The following is a 17319-nucleotide window of genomic DNA, read 5'->3' as shown; positions in this document are numbered from 1 at the left end:
AATGCTCGCTCTTCCGCGATTCAACTTTGCGCTTGTTTTTGTAACAGCAATCCTGGGCCGCTCGCAAAAAAAAAAATCCGTTTTTAAGAAATCAAACAGCACTGCAATGCTGCAGCCCGGTGCAGAGTAAATTTTCGATTGATGGAAGCGTTTTGAATGAAAAAGAAATACTAAGGAATTCTTGCCACGATAATGCATGTGCAGATTACAAACGATCGAACACAGTTGGTGATTCATTTTTATTGATCTAACGCTATGGACTGCGGGTTGCGCTTTCTGTCGCGTGCCTTGCGAGCTTCTTCACCATCACGAATGCAGTGGAATGACACCTGCAAAAATGAGATGATGTGACGATTGCCATGGAGGGAAAAAAACAACCTCTTTAGCTTGTTTTCCGTACTGAAAGTGTGTGCTAGCTTGTAATCAAAAGTACGATACGATAGGTTCACCTAATGAAGGTAGCAAAGAAATGCTTGATAAAATCAGAGGGTAAAACGGTGGTACACCCCAGAGAACAATGTCTACAAAACAGCTACCCCCTCCTCCCCTTCGTTTACGTCCTCAATTATGCACTGAAAATGCTCAAGAATCATTTATTGCGCTAATTACAGAACTAAGGCATGCAATAAATGTACCTAAACTGCGTCTTTTTCCATGTATCTTTTTTCGTTAGAAGGGCATCTATTTTTGCGCAGCGTTTTTTTTTTTTTTTTGCGTGTGCTTTTGGCCAGATAATCGTCATTCATGGCAAGAAAAATCGAGGATCAAGCGATGGTTCGTGTTCGGCACGGAGTTCGTTCACGCGACCACTCGAACTCATTGTGCCCTGCATTTGTTGTGAACGCAGAATGCTTACATCGCGTGCAAACTTCTCCTCGTTGTAAGAATGCAAAAAACGGAATCTTTCAAACAGTACATAAAGTATACGTCTGGACATGAACTGTAGCAGCGACGTTCGCGTTGAACTCGCAAAGCATGTAAACACAGCGGTTGCACCCTCTATGTTCAAGCCAGTTGACACTCCTGCCTTCCGAGGGATCAAATAATTTCAAACACCGGACCAGCAAGCACGAACGCTAATTTATGAGTATTACACGCACGAGCGCTGGCCGTTCCATTCAGCATTCGCTGTAATTCTTTTTATAGCTTCGATCGCGTTCGCGCGGATCACCCAAGTAGTAGTCCGCAATAGCCGCTGCGTTAGCGCGAGGTAATTCTGGCATATTGAGACAAGCAGGCAGTTCTTTGGTAACCTCTTTCATATCACACGGACATAATTTGTTGTTGTCATTGTTACATGAACGAATTTTACACGGATACGATTCGCTGCGCGCGCGACACGCACGCGCGGCACGCCACACGCGCGCGCGACGCAATAAACATTAATACTTTGACTTCTAGCATTCTTACCTTTGCCCCTTGAGCATCCTTGTTCCCACTTTGTGTGCAACATGACACACAACAGTACGTAGGCTTCCTGGACGACAGGAAACGATAGATCGCCGGGAACTCGCTGCAGTTCGATGCTCCGCTTTCCAGTTGAGCCCTTGAACATGGCGGTCGCGCTCGCGGTGGCCGCGAGAGGGCAGCAGATTTTGCATAAGGCCTATTGGCGGTGAGATGTTTGAGTGGCGCCCCCTGGCTCTGACGTCAGCTTAGGGACTCGCCCCGTTGTCGTCTGCTACACTCCGCTTGTGAGGGGCAGCAGTGTCTGTGCTATATATCTCCCGCTTTGTTGCTGTAGTGCATTAAAAAGCGCATTTCTAGTGCTTCAGTTATTTTGCCAGCTTCTGACGCATCTGAATAATTTGAAACTGCATCCCCCACAAGTTTGCAACACACGAGGAGATAGAGAACAACTTTCTTCAGAGCATCGGTCAGAAGATCGCGTGTAACTCGTCCTTTCTAGCTTATTCGCGAGGATCAACGCTCAGAGCTCCTCGATAAGTATTCAAAATGTGAAGGCTTCCCTGCAGAATTTTTGAGGTGCTCTTATGAAGACCTAACAGTCTAATGCTGCGTACCAAGCAGCGCGGGCCCCTACACGCGGATCGCACGTACAGCCGGAAATAAAACGGCTGTCTTATATTTCTTTTGTTGTTGTTTTCTTGTATCAGATGAATGTATCTTGTTCTTTTTTTGTGCCCGAAGCTTTAGTTTTTCTGCACCATCCCAAACGTCTTATTAGGAGGTCTGGGGTGTTTGGGAGTCTCACAAAGATACTGTGGATATTTTGCTTAGGTTATATGGCATACATTTCCTTTTTCACAAATTGGCTTTCACTATGGCTGCGTGCAAGAATGTGCATATCCGCAGCGTGCTATGTTTATTCACGTGGAAATACAATGAGGAGGTTTGTGTCCCATGCCCTCTCGTCGTCCCTCGTTTACGTTTTGCGCTTTGAACGGTCTTGCAATAGAATACCAAGCTGCGCCAGCGTGATCGCGCTCCAAACAACGTTGTCCACATTACTCGAAGGCGGCTTTTGTGCCCCGAATTTCTATCGTAACCATTGTTATCATAACGAACTGACTTTCAACCCGAACAATGATGACATGATTACGGTGTTCAAGGCATTATACACTCGCTAACTAACGCAATAAATAGTATACCTGCAAATAACACAAGAATAGAAACCGATGAATATTTCTAGGCAGGTGTTTATTGTTTTCCAACCATTCCAGGCGCAAAGAACAAATCCTATTCGACTCGGGATGGCGTTCTAAGAATTAAAGAAAATTGCTTTTACTCTCTTGTCCTTGACTGAGGACCCGGCCCACTAACCAGCTCAATTTCATTGTTAGATAAAGCTTTCTCCTCCTCTCCTTCTTCCTCCTCCTCTTGGGTGCAGTTTTCCTATAACACATATCCGAATATCGAGAGGATATGGCTGTGGAAAATGTACCGAAATATCCCTCCAGGTCTGAACAAACAGAGTGTTATTGGATCTTTAACGTAGACGGGACTCGTTTTGCTCAATGAACCTCCTACTGGTTAGAAGCCTCGTACAAAACCAGCGCGCGCCTATACACAAAGTGGGTTATGTGGAACTCAACCTATAGTGTTTGCAGCCTATAGTGCAGGTCGGCAAACTTTCATGTCATGACAAAGTAAAGTGATGTGATACAATGTGATGTGATGCTTTCGAGCGTTCGGCAAGGTCGCAAAAAACTGTTTTACCGTACATATGATTACCGGGAATCATAATGCTTTCTGCCAAAGCCGATAGCCCTGAAGGCCAAAATTTGTTTTGGTCTTTCATTTTCGCTGCTGTCGGTTATTATTGCAGCTGACTGTTCCCTTTCCGAAAAATTGCTTAATACAGAAGCTGACGTCTAGCTCCGAGTCGTCGCGCTACGCACAGGACCGGCTTCGCAAGGAAGGGGGCGACGCCGGCAATGTTACTTCCGTAGCGGTATCTAAAACTATACTTTAGCTCACACTTTAAGCTTATTATTATGATAAAATGTTACCCACACGCCCCTTCTGGCGCGGTCAAGCATCGGACGTTGACCGAGCGCAAAGAAACAGCAGGGAGAGCGAGTCTGAGTGAAGCAGACGACAAATGCGAGAATCCCTAAGCTGACGTCATGGAGGCGTGCTCCGCAGCGCCGCCCGTGTTCGCGCTCACCGCCAATAGCAAGTGGTTTCGCCGAGAAAGAAACCGCAAGACACGAGAGGGAGTGACGTGGCCCAATGGGAGGTAGCCACAAGCAAGGAGCTTGGGAGACAATGCTGGAACGGGAGGAGAGCGGCGGGAAGAGTGGACGGAGCATATTCGAGGAGTGCGACATCCAGGTGGAAGACGCGAAGCCCTTCGGGTTTTTCAACCTGGCGCCTTGGCGTCCGGGGGCCGAGGCGTGATTCCTGACTCGTGGAGGCGCGCAACGGTGGCGGGATCCACCTTTGGACGACCTGCCGCCTGCTGCTCGTCGACCGGCAGTGGCCGGTTGCCTCCTGCCCGCTGCTACATGGCGCCCGATCCTAAGCGGACGCCGAGCAGACCCTTGTTTACGAGGACAACGGTGCGTCTTCCACGTCGACGTTCCGGCACGCGCGGCGCCGTCATCGTGGGCCCGCGACACCTCGCCCCGCATCGTCACCAGAACCCACGGCGCCCTGCGGACAGTGCTTCATCGCCCTGAACCTTTGGTGGAGACTTCTCTGTGTGCTTTTTGTAGATTTTGTATTCCTCAGGGTTGTGCACGTGTCATTCAACTTGGAGTTGTAATTGGCTTCCGTGTGTTTGTTGGTACAGGGATATATGTTTTGTTACGTTCTTCGCAAACGCCCTTGTCAAGTTATTTGCACTGTGGCAAGTCCCAGTCGCCACTGAATACTTGTGAAGAACCTGCGAGGGTCCTACCCTCACTGCAGTATGCAGATATACCTACCTAGGGGGAATGGGGGAAGTTTCTTAATGCTGATTGGAGGGGAGGATGAGGTTGCAATCAAACGAAATTGAATTGAATAACATTTATCGAGATGGGAAAGGCCACATGCCCATTGTTGAGGAAGAAAAAGAAGAGAAGAGGAGGGGGCCATCAGTCAGGCATGATGGGCCTCATTGGAGATATCTTGGGAGAGTGCAGACCCCATCTCGCACTACCCTTGCCAAACCACTCTCAGTTGAAAAAACACCTAGAGCATATAGGAAATTAGTGTCTTCGCAAAGGCTGAGTGGGGGGGGGGTATAGGGTAGATCATGGGGCAAAGAATCACAAGAAGCAAAAGCTGCACTGTGCCAAGTGAGGTGTTTGAGCTCTGAGAAAACATCTTGCTGACAATGGGGACAGTGCGGAGAGGCGGAAGAGTTCAAGTGCAACCGTTTCTGCAGCATGTCGAGTGTAAGGGCATCATTAGTGATTGTCTTGTTAACAAAGACTTCTGTGGAGCGGGCTAGGGTGGGGACACCATGCAGGTAACCCTGCAGAGTCTTCTCAGCAAGCCGCTTTCGGCGAGAATGTCTAACATGATCCAGTTGGGGTTGGTTGTGCGGATATAGGCCGGGAACAGGTGCAGGATCTTGGGATCATGTAGTCAAGGTCCCGCACTGCATTATGAGCAGCTTGATTGCCGACCCCCTGGGTCACATGTTTTGATTCCAGGTGACGCGATCCTGCGTTCCGTTCCAGCCCAGTAGGCTTACCATGGCTTGGATGTGATGAGCGGTAGCGTGGTCAGAGTAAGCCCAATTGAGTTATCTGATGGCGGCTTGGGAGGAGGCGGACTCTGGGTGGTGGTGGTGCACGAGCCATGTAGGTCATGTGATACAGGGCTCCTAGGAGACCGACGATGTCAGCTTGGAGAGCCGACGGGGGTACGGTGGCCGTAGTAGTGCAGCTGCTAAGGTCAGAGCGTTCTTCACAGTGCAGCAGGCACTTCGCTTTAGTTCAGGCTGTCCATGCCGCGCTTGTAGCACCAGCCACGGACACAAGAGCTCAAGTTCCACTCACTCTCTTTAGCTGCGTGACCAGCTGACAGCAGCAACCGAAGCGCCCCTGCCTGGCCATCCGCCTGCTCCAGTCATGGTCGCCATGGTCTACACAATTTTGACAAAGGCTGTACCTGTTCTTAAAGCTCAGAAAGCAGCTTGGGGACCGATCAGCAGGGAGAAGGTGCTGGACTTTGCTCGTTACTTTGTTTTGCACCTTTCGATGTTCTCATGTTTTCATACCCTATCAGTGCTGTGCCGAAAACTCCAGAGTAGCGTATTTTTGTTTATTTTATATAAACGTTTCGTTCAGACATACATTGTCTCGGATGGAAGCGCTAAATGCAACAAGCTGTCAGACTAGGGCCCTCACACCCAAAATACGTCGCACAGGAGCAGTAAGCGCACCAGTGTACTGGTGACGTAAAGTAATTCACGGCTTGCACTGGCGTCAGCATAGCTGCCATGCTTGTGACCCACAAGCATCATAAAAGGCATACTTATCTGATGTTCTTATCTTTGGGAGTGAAGCTGGAAGTAAGTCACAAGAAGGGGCTGTGATGACGTAATGTGCAAGCCATGCGTAGAAGCACGTTAATTGAAGCGTCTCAAAAACAAGGTAGCAATCCATTATACGATTAACCCTTTCGGCCCTGGTGGCGTCAATTCACGTCATGACATAAAAGTTCCTCTAGTGCGTAGAAGATGAAACCAAAACTGCTAGTTTTGGGAGGAGTTTTTCTTCAATGATACCTATTGCAATAGATATCCCTGTTTCATTTTAGTGAAGCTTCACGCTACAAAGAAGAATCTCCAGTGAAGATGAAATTATGACATTGAAGCAGAAAAAAATGGCAGTCTGAGCTTTGTTCCCAAGCATGTAAATCTGTCAATATGTGCACTATGATCATTATTTTTTTGTAGGTTCATGTAGTTATAATCTTTAGGAAAATATGCAGAAGTGATGTCTGTGCTCCACTGAACATTTTATTGCCAGACGTCCTAATTGCCTTGTTAATATATTTGTTATTACTTGCACTTCCAGCTCTATTTTTTGTTTGGGGGCTTATGGGACCCACAAATTGAAGAAAACACACAGAAAACATTGTTTTGCTTGAAATAAAAAAAATCGGGGCTGAAAGGGTTAATTGAAAGACTGATGGCAAATCAGTTGCACATGTTTTGTAGATCATTACCATATCTGCTAATCTTTTGTACATAATCAAAGCATTTAAGTTTTGCGACACACACAAGCATTTCTTAAACAAAGTTGCAAAACATATGAGGGAACCATAAATTCGTAACCGAAAAGGCGTTGCGCGGCCAACCTTTTTTTAACATTGCGAAAGTGATAACAAGCATGTTTTAACTTTTTGTTTCTGTAATTGGAATGGAAATTTCTAATCAAATTGACTATAGCAGGATGTGTATTTTGAAAATCACGTGCAAGTATGCTAGTGCCTGTGTTTCGCAGTTTGTCGTAACAGCTGGTGTCCTTAAATAGTGGGTGTTTACTGCAATTAATGATTCGAAATTGGTGGCTTGACTAAAAAGAGCTTACTGTGGGATGTAATTGACGAAATGGGATGCACGGTATGTCGAATGTTTAGTGAAAATTTCCAAAATCACAAATGTTTTACCCCCCCAGTCTTGGACACAGAAAAACGTTGAATTAAAATGCCTACCATAAAATACAAAATCCTGAACAAGGGCCACCCCCCCCTCCCCCGAGGGGATAGTTCAGGGAATTTTGAGGAGGGGGCCCTTGTTTGATACTGCCCCAAAAATGTGAGAAAAAACAATGCAATGCATAGGAGAAAAATTCATTTGAATGAAGATGAACATGACCGTGAAGCCGCTCTTTGCGCAATGAGTGTTTTGCCACCCCATCTCTCTCTGGTAGTGAGGAATGAATTTTGGGCTTTATGCAGGGGCTTGACAACCCTGCAAATTTAAAGGGGTTTAGACCCTTGGACCCTGGAATGTTTAGACCCTGGGAAATTTTTTGAATTTTTCCCCTTTTAATTAAAGGCATGAAGCAACCATGAAGGTGCGTAAGGGCTGAACTAGTTTGTTGCTTGGCTGATCTTCCTTTACAGAATTTAAGTTTGCATTTTGTAACACTAAGACTGTTACAAAACCCGTGTCACTCCAACAACCGATTATTACAAATAGGTGAAGTAAAAAATGCCACTGGAGCCATAGTTTCAACAAAGGGCCTTGTTGAAACATTGGCTCTAGCAATGTTCCCATTTTCTAACGATTTCTCATCTTTCCAAATCTTTCCCTAAACATCAGTCTGTAACAGTGAGGAAAAGCTGCACACAGAGCCTTGAATTTGCACCCCGGAGTTTCCTCATTGACGTTTCCCACCCCTTTCCCCCTGCAGGAGTCCGAGGAGGACGCGCGGCATCCCCCGTGCTCAGCTACTCCATGGCTCTGCGGGAGGGCAAGGGCATAGTGGCCCAGCTGGCGGAGCTGATGGCCACTCCGATTGCAGACGTCGAACAGCCGAGCCTCGTGGACTTTACCCTGTCCAGTTCACTGTCGAGCACTCCGGGGTGGTGCAGGAAATGTGCCACGTCGCCAGCTCTTCCAGTCGCCTGCAGGACAGAATGGGGTAGAAGGTGCAGACTGGTACGCTTCTTTTCGAGTCCTCAAAGGGGCCCTGAAGACAAAACACAGCTTTGTTAGGTTTGAAAGACCCAACCTTTGGTAACTCACTCAGCGCCATTCTGGCCATGGAAGACATTTTTTAACCGAAAAACAGGCAGGAATTCTGAATCTTCCGTTTTGCGCTACAGTGGTGGAATTTGGGGACGTAACATGGGACGTAACATGGGCCAGCATGGAAAGCATGGTTATCGGTGCTTTGATTGCACCGCTAGCATTCAAGTGATACGATCAAACTGAACTAGTGGCCCCACTCAAATCACCCAGTTGTGTTCTTGGCGGCGGTTTTTGTCAATGGCCGCGAATCCCACTTTCTGGGATGTCGAAGAGACGGTAGAGTGAGGCAGGGAAGTCACCAAGGTCTTTCTTATCCTTTTCCATTTTGAAATCTGCAATAAAATTGGTATGGTTATCCTGACAAAGCACCTTCTTGACGAAGGACATGGTTCTTGATGAACCATGGTTGTATTGGCCCTTATGGCCCCTCCCAGTACCCCTTTGGGCGAAAAATCTGCGGGTTTGTTTAATAGAGGGAATGGCTGCCGCAGTAAAAAGCAAATGACAAATGCATTCTGACTTCGTACGGGAAACGAACCTACACTGCGCGGCATTAGCACATTGCTTCCAGCAATAGAGCAAGAGTTGCCCTAGTGCATGCGGTGCTAGCGTGGCGTTGTGCAACGTGAGGGGTGCAGCACTCGCGTAACAGGCGTGCATGCTGGGCCCGAGCAACTTTGACTCTGGGGGAGTGTGAAGTCAGAGTAATTTGCACCTGAAGGCAGAGATATGAACGTGAAAAAGACTCAAACACGATGTAGCCGTGAACGTGTCTTGTTACCTGTTGCCAGAAAAAGCCATAATGCTTTCCACCTTCAAACTGCGTAAGCAGACTTAAGTGCCCCGAGGAATTTATTCTGCCATGGGTGGAAAATCTGCGCCATTGAGCGCCACACTTGTTTTCTTGCGCCATCTTGTGCCGAATTGCCCCCGTTGCGCCAAACTTGTTTATCAGCACCGTCCTACGCCAGAGTGCCTGAATTGTAGTACAATTCAGGCGCGAGGTACAACTGCCACGGTGCCCAGTGCCGGAAAACTTGGCTGAAACATCGTGTTTTCGGTTTCATCAAGGCTATGAGCGGCAATGGAATGTGCCTTTGGCTTAGCCGTAAGGCCACAGGCACTACACCCCATCGGTTTGAATTTCTGTGTGTTGCATTTGCACGGTTGTGTTTGCCGGTGTCGGCTACCACGCCAGAGTAATGGAAAATGAACAAAAGTTAAAGGTTTTTGTGTCTCATCGCAAACAGATAGAATAATATTACCATGAAAGGTTGCAGTTAATTTGAAGTGAACATCAATATAGTCGCCCATGTTTGGTGATTCTAGCTGTGCTGCCCGCGACTTTCCGTTGCTGCACGTATGGAACAGACAGGGTCTTGGACGCTTTGCCCACGCTTGTTAATTTGATGCACTTTTGTTTTGAGGTAACTGCTCATTTTTGCCTGTGAACTTGAAACGGAAATGAATTTGAAACTTGAAATAAACTCTCTGTGAAACGGAGGGACAACCTAGCTCCGTTATTCTGTACTCAGAAAAGAACACTTCTATTCAATTCAATTCAAATTTGGCGTTAGCTTTGTTTAGTGGAGGATGGTCAACCATTAATAGTGCCTTCTGACATGCTCTAGTTACATAGTCTGCAGTGCAAGTTCGTTGACTCTCGGAACCCTGTGACGGGCGAAGACAAAGCCATGCTCAGCTTCGCATGCACTAAAATCGCTGTTCGATAGAAAAAATGCAGGCAAACCTTGTTTTGCGGAATGCCACCGTGGGATCGCATAAACACTACCGTTTACAGGACACGAAGCAAGGCCTGTTATCTGACCTCTTTTGACATTGCGCGTGAAGTTTGGCCTTCGAACGGTAATAACACGGCGCGCTCACTGGGGCCGAAGGTAGATAACACCGCATTTTGTAAACCTCTAGATAAGACACTGCGTTCCTGGTTCAGAGTAGGTTCTAGTGCATGGTGGACACGTGAAATAGTGAATAGATAAAAGGTACTTGGCAGGGGACTGCAGCGGCCTGTAGGGAGATTAGGGAGGCACCATAATGCTGTGAAATGGTGTTACACGGGCTCGAATGGGCATTTCTGGCTGCTCGAAACCTGCTCGAAAAATGCTTTTGTGGCAGCTCCAAGCCTGCTACAAAAGGCACTTTTGCCTGCTCCCAGAACTGCTCCCAAACCTATGGACCTTGTTCCACCCCTGTTCTGCGTTTAGGCGTCATTACAGTGCAGACGCCTGTGCGGGGGTGTGGGGGGGAGGCCTCGCAATGGAAAATGATTTTAACTCTGCCTTCTCGATATTTTTGTCAGCTTGAACAACTCTTACTGTTCAGAATTTTACATCTTTAGCAAAACATATATGTGCGCAGTGGCTGCAAGCATCCCTTTAATATTTGGGGTGAACATAGGTGTGGCCATTACAAGGACAAGACTTGGAAACATTTTTGGCTGCAATTGCTTTTATTTCCCATGCCTTATGTGGACTGGGTATTAAAAGGCACGGTTTTATTTTTGAGGTTGTGTGCGAATTGTATGAAATCAGCCCCGAAGGACATCGCACTTTTCTCTCGGAATGCAGCAATGCATCTGGTGTAGCATATAGTATGTATTGTTTAGCAGGTTGCAAGGGCCTGTTGGGTTTTTTTGTCCTCAACTGTGAGTGTGGCCTGTTGGTCATTTTACTGGCAGCTTGCTTTGCGACCTGTTCACCACCCCCGTGTGATCTTCACACCCGTTCACCGCTTCTGAGTAGCCCAATTGCCTGCTCCCCTCTTGTGCGTTTCAACCATTAGTAATCTATGTACTTTAAGCGCGAGACACATCGACGATTGTTGCATGCGAATCGCTTGCGACTGATCATTACGTATGTCGCCACGGCGAGTCGTACGCGTGAATTTGATACACATGGCCAGATGCGCGCGTGCGATGCGTCGTTGGCGACGCTCCGCCCACTGTTTTTGCTCCATGGTTGCCTCCATATTTAGGCGCACTCAGGCCTATTTAGATATGTGCAAGAAAAATTCCAGCAGGGAAAGAAAACATTTATCAACTTGGAAGAAAAATGAATAGTGCTATTACTTTATACATTGCATTTTTACATGTTCAGTGCAGTGGTGTGGGAAATTTAGCACCCATGAATCCGCTCGTGCATGCTGCAGGTACCGCTGGCAGCATGTGTCTGCCATTTTGCCGAAATAGCGGGCGCCCCAAAGCTGGAGCGGCTGGAGTTTGAGTTCTTGCGTCGCTCTCACAGCCAGCGAGACTGCGCGTGACCATGGCTGAAGCAGAACCTGCGGCTCGTTCCTCGATTCACCCGATCAACTACGACGATCGCTGAGCTGAATTTGTAGATTCCGCATGTCGTTCGCAAGAAATGGACAAAGCAGGCAATTGTGAAGTGTTTTCTGCCTTCAGAAGCAGTCCGCGCACACGCCGGCCACGCCTGCCAGCTCGGCACACTCGGCGGCTCGAACCGGCGCAGACCACGGTAGCAACCACTTGTCGCTGCTCTTCCGAATCAATCTGATCGCTAAAAAGGAGTTCCACGTGCGAGAAAGTAAAATTGTGCTAGGAATTGTTATCAGGGCTTATTTTGAAAGCGGCGATCAGATAACTGCCGCGATGCTAAGCCCATGCTGACCGGCCGCGGAGGTTCGGAAGTCCGACCGGTCGCCGCAGCGCGCGTTGTGCCAAACGGCCGAGAGATGGCGCTACCTGCGCGGAAGCATCGAAACAGGCTACGCAGATGTCTTGGTCACCGATCGCTCAAACGGCAATTATAGCTGAAATAAAGTTCCACATGCAAGAAAGGGGATCATAGTGTGGTGAAAAGTTGTGTTACAGATTGTCATTCGCAGTTGCACAGATAGTGGCGATTAAATATCCGCCAGGATGCTAAGCCTAAAGTTCCCATCACCCAAGCAGACCTAAGCAAGGCAGGCTGGTTGCGGGCTCAGTGGGCTCTCATTCGCTGTGGCCGCACGACGATTGCAACGATGGCACGACTGCATCTGGCTTGCCAGCCACACGTGAGCCTCCTCCGACCAGCGAACGACGCCAAAACTGTTCCTAACGATCAGTAGTAACGACCAGTCGCATGCAAATCGCGTGCACCAGTCGTCCATGTGTCTCGCGCTTTACACACAGCTGCGGTTGGGAGTCCATGAAAGCATATGCAGTTTGGCCTTCCATTTGTAAATTTGAAATTATTTTTCAGTAAACATGTTGCGAGTTGGTGCGACTTCTCATTTTGTGTTTAGAAATTTCAAATGAACCATCTATGTTCAGCGCCCACACTGCAGTTCCGTTTTACATTTGCGAACATATCATCCCTTCATTGTGGTACCTAACAACGGTATGGATACCTTAAAATTTTCGGGCTTTGCTTCACATTTGGCTTATGCTGCAGATATTATTATGCATTGTTGCGACTTTGCCAGTATAACCCAAGGTAGCCCCCCATTTAAACGACTATTACAAAAAACCGTCCCACTGCGTGCATCACTAGGGGCTCGCACCCACATTCATCTGAGACAGGAGAAGACAGCGTCTTCAGTGGGCTTTCTTTCAGTGCCTTGCCTGTCCTAAAATTTTCTTAATGTTGAAAGGTTTAGTAGCAAAGATATGTGCATGCCCAGTTTTCGTGTTTGACATTGAAGAATATTTTACAGCGCATAGTAGACTCCTTAGATTTGTATTATACACGATACTGCACTATAGCCAAAATGTGCAAAAGTAAAGCCACATGTAAAACCTTCTTATTACGTCTTCGTTATTTACCATCACTCAAACAAATAAATTTTAAAAACTCTGACGTGGGGCTTTAATCTTGTGCTGCAAATTTTCTTGAAAATGGTGGACGTGTCTAACTATTTTGTGTTCTAAAATTGTGTTTTCCTTTCCTTGGAATTTCGTAGCTGCAGTCAACGAAGCCCGGCTGATACTGCTCCTGCAACGTAATCACAATCCAAGGCTTTGTTTTTAAGCTGAAAGCTTTTGGTGGGTCAGTGCAAAAATGTACCGTGGTAGTAGTAGTCGTGGGTAGAAATGGCACTAGAATCGCTGTTTCTGTAAAGAAAAAACTAGTAACTAAAAACGCATTCTGAACCTGTGTCAGCAGAGCAGGAGGCAAGTGTGCTCACCACTGAGCTAACTAGGAACCATGCCAGATGGGGCACAAAATGAGCTTGCTGCTGCCCCTTGGGAGGTGAACGTGGCAGCATGCACAAGGGGCAGTTGCACATGCAGAGCTCAGGCGGGGGAGGCTGTTGCGTGAAGTGCCGCCATTCTGCCTGTTGGCTTGATTCGCATCGGAAGACTAGGAAACAAAAGCAGAGAGCAAAAACACAATGCAGCAGTGAGAAGGACTTTACTATTGCTGGCTTTAACCTTAAAGTCACGTTAGCTGACTTAAGTGCCCATACATTATTTGGAAACAGCCTCATCCGCTTCTGATTATCAGTACAACTTTCTAGTAGAGAACTCGTGGCGTGGAAACTATCAGAGACCCTCCAAAAGAATGGGTGGTTTGTTTTCATGCAGCTTTAAAGAGAATATGCAAACAAGTAATTTTTTTCCCTTAAATTTAGAGGGGTAAGGGAGCATGTGCTGTTTCGGGCCAGCTGCACTGGTCAATCAAGGAGTGCTTTGAGCAACCACGTTTTCAGTATGTTAACGCATTGAGTTCCACATTAGGTGGAACTGCAGTCGCAAAGAATCCAGCATTGCATCCAGCCTCATGTTGTAAGTGGTTGCGTTTTAAATGATCTGCACTCTACTAAGTCTGAAGCGGAATTGGGCTGTAGCTTGGAAGGACATGCTTTTGGAGAAGTAAAATGTATTGAATGTAGTCCTGGTGAAAAGTTGTCGGGTCACAGTGAGTTTTTTATTAAGACCAAAAGTCTCCCTGTAGTGATTCAGTTCAAGAACTAAACTGTTTACTTCTGTACGAAGCGGCAAAAGCTTGCAGGTCAGATCACAAATCTTGCTGCAAAATGTGAAGATGAAAAAGGTGATATATGCCGAGATGTCTTGAGTTGGAGAACAGTTTGAGTTTGCAAACACAATTTCTGTTCCTTAAACATTTATTAATGAAATTTCTCCCTGTCTAGCACGAGTTAATGCCCTTTGAACTTGCAAAGCATCACAGAGACTGCAGAGCAGAATTTCTAGCCCAGTTCTAGGGCTGAGTGACAGCACCCCTATTTGAGGTCACCTAACCCTCCTGTGTTTCTCCCTTGATCTCTGCCCAAGTTTGCTGTCGGTATGAGGAGTGAACTGTGAGACGCTCTCCAGTTGACTCCTTTCTGCATTGCGTTCTGTTGGCAGCGGCCTACGAGTCCCCTCTGCATCCCAGCCAGTAGTATTTCTCCCTCTCCAGGGACAAGTCCCTGGTGTGACAAGGGTCTTCCCTGCAGCGCATCGGGAGGTGCCTTGGCTTCCGAAGAGCTGCCCACGTCAGCGGTTGCGGCAAAGGCGGCGGCGGCTCTCCCTGTCCCTCCGACCAGTAACGGACCACGCATGATGGTAAGTTGGCCTGTGTAGCCCATCTACTCGTGCTAGACCCTCGGCTTTATTTTTTCAACTGAACGGCTGAAGTGCCCCACAGTGCGAAAACCAGCATTGTCCTTGTCCAGTCAATCGGTAACCGGTAAATGGCAACCGGTGTAAGAATTAAGTAAAGACATTGTGGGAAATTGGGGGAAGTTGGGGGAAATTAAACTCTAACCTCCACAATAGGAGCTGAGTGCATTACCGCCACATTAACCTAACGCGTTGCCAGTGGTGTAAGAGCTTGCCCTGTGTGTGTGGCTTTGCAGTGAAGATGGCAGAACGAGTAGATTTGGTGCGCAGAACTCTGATTCTGCGGAAGCTGTGGTGCGGTGCGTTGCCAGTGTGCCTGTCAGAAGTATTTTGCTCTAAGAGACTGAGAAACAAAAGTGCAAAAAGAGGCACCATCACATTGTCACAGTGGAATCTTGGATAAATATCACCAGGCGTTTGCCTTTAAAGCACGCAAGCAAACTTCAGTGCCCAGGGGATTTTATTGTTCTTCTATCTGCTTTGTTCTACTACTATCATAACGACTGTACCCGATAACTCGAGCATTGGCAACATATTTATCACAAATTTCTTCACTTGTCCGTTTTGCGTTCATCGCTGCTAGATCAGATGTCTTCGGGAAATATATTGAGCAAATTTGGTCTGAAAACATATTCAGTAATGGACGAATGAAATGCAATCATGGAAATGTGAACCAGAACACACACATAGCGCAATTTCTTCCATTCAAGTAAAGTTGACACGCGGCTTAATTACAGCAACAAAGTTGCGGAATCTGGCTTTCCAAATATATCAGCAGCACACCATTATTGGACCTCCACGTACAGTATTTTTCTATTTTGCGTGTTTTCGTTCATAGTTTTGTGTTTGCATTTCGTTTCTCCATGACTGTACAAGGCCTATCTGCCAAGCTGATTATTCAAATCCCGCTACAACGAACTCCGCTTTAATGAAAATTCCACTTGAATGAAATATTTCCAATTAGCTATCAGTAAAAGTTAATGCAACAAAGTTCTCGCCACGACGTGCCATTTCTCTGGCTTGCTTTCGCTTCAATAAAATTTTCGCTCATTGGAGCTGGGTTTGAACATGTTTCACAATAAAATAAGCAAAGTGCCCCTTATCTAACTTTTTATACATTCAGGATGCTTAGTTTCACCAGTAACGTGCGCCATAATTTCATACAATAATAACTAGAGGAGAAACTGGCACTAGTGTCAACACGAACCCTGAGACTGCGCTTACGCTTCGATGGAAATGATGGGTAGTTCTGGAACCTGATTGCGTAGGATTGAAACAAGCCGAAGGCTGCGCAGATTTTTTTTTTCCAACAAAACTCCTATTGCACAGTACGCTATTTACAAACAAAAACGTTAGTAACCAAAAACAGGTTTTGTATGCAATAAAACGGCACCTTTAAGGCGGGACACTGATCTTGAGAACCAAAAATTTGCCAAAAAATTAATTTTCTGTATTAATTTTATTTGCAGTTTATAGGTCCCAAAGAATATACCTGCAAAATATTATAGCTGTACAATGAGTATTTACAAAGCTGCCACCATTTGAAGTTGGCTAAATGGCCATTTTCCCCTGCATTTCCGAACTTTGTGCCTTGTTTTCTCAAAACCAGTTTTTTTCCCATGATGTTCACTGTCGGGTACAATATCTTGGGATGTACTGGTCAGATTTGCGTCATTCTTGCTGCATTTGAAAGCTTAAGAACTGAGCAGTGCAATAAAACCAGAAAAATATAAAATTTGTTAGTACTAGTACAATTGTTTATGCATTTTGTTTTACAAAAACATTGATAATTGATGACCTGAATGAGAGACAGCTGGGCGAGTTGGAAGGGGTTCATATTCAAAAGTTTAACTGCGCGAAAGACAAATACAAGAAAGGACACTCGTCTGTGTTCTTTCTTCTGCGCTCGTCTGTGTCCTTTCTTGTATTTGTCTTTCGCGCAGTTAAACTTTTGAAAATGATGACCTGACATTTGATAAGTTCAGAGCAATTGCAGAAACAGTGATAAAATTATTGCTGTGGTATAGTTGCACTCCCTGGTCCTTCGAGAGCAGAAGGGAGCAAGAATTATTCAAGTATATCATAAGCAGATAATTAAAAAATTCCCCGAAATGGAACGACATAACATGTTGCAAAACTCTGAACTTAGACTATATAGATGAAAACTGACTGCATATTTGTGCTCGCGATGTTAAAACACACTTAATGTGCGAATTTCAAGGAGATTGGTTCGAAAATAACAAAAATGTCTTCAAGACCAGTGCCCCCCCTTAAAGGGACACTGAAGTGAATTTGTCAAGCTTCCGTTTTTGCTTGCACTGTGTAGACTGGCTCAAATTAGCACACTTTTCATCGTTTATCCGGTTGACAAATCGGTAATTATTTTACAAAGCGCGAAAGAAGAAAAACTACCATGCGTGGTTTGCGGCGGCCGTACAAACTAAGCTGTGACGTTGGGAGGAGCGGGTGCCGTGATTGGACGATGCCCAAAGTTAGCAATCAAACAAGTTTCGGCTTCGGTCTGTAAAACATGTTTGACATTCGATGGTGTCGTTGGATGGGC

The sequence above is a fragment of the Haemaphysalis longicornis genome, unplaced genomic scaffold, assembly GCF_048455015.1.
Source record: "Haemaphysalis longicornis isolate Haplotype H1 unplaced genomic scaffold, Haemaphysalis longicornis Haplotype H1 scaffold_1, whole genome shotgun sequence".
Taxonomy (NCBI): domain Eukaryota; kingdom Metazoa; phylum Arthropoda; class Arachnida; order Ixodida; family Ixodidae; genus Haemaphysalis; species Haemaphysalis longicornis.
The sequence above is the reverse complement of the archived record's forward strand: the minus strand, read 5'-3'. Positions refer to the sequence as shown.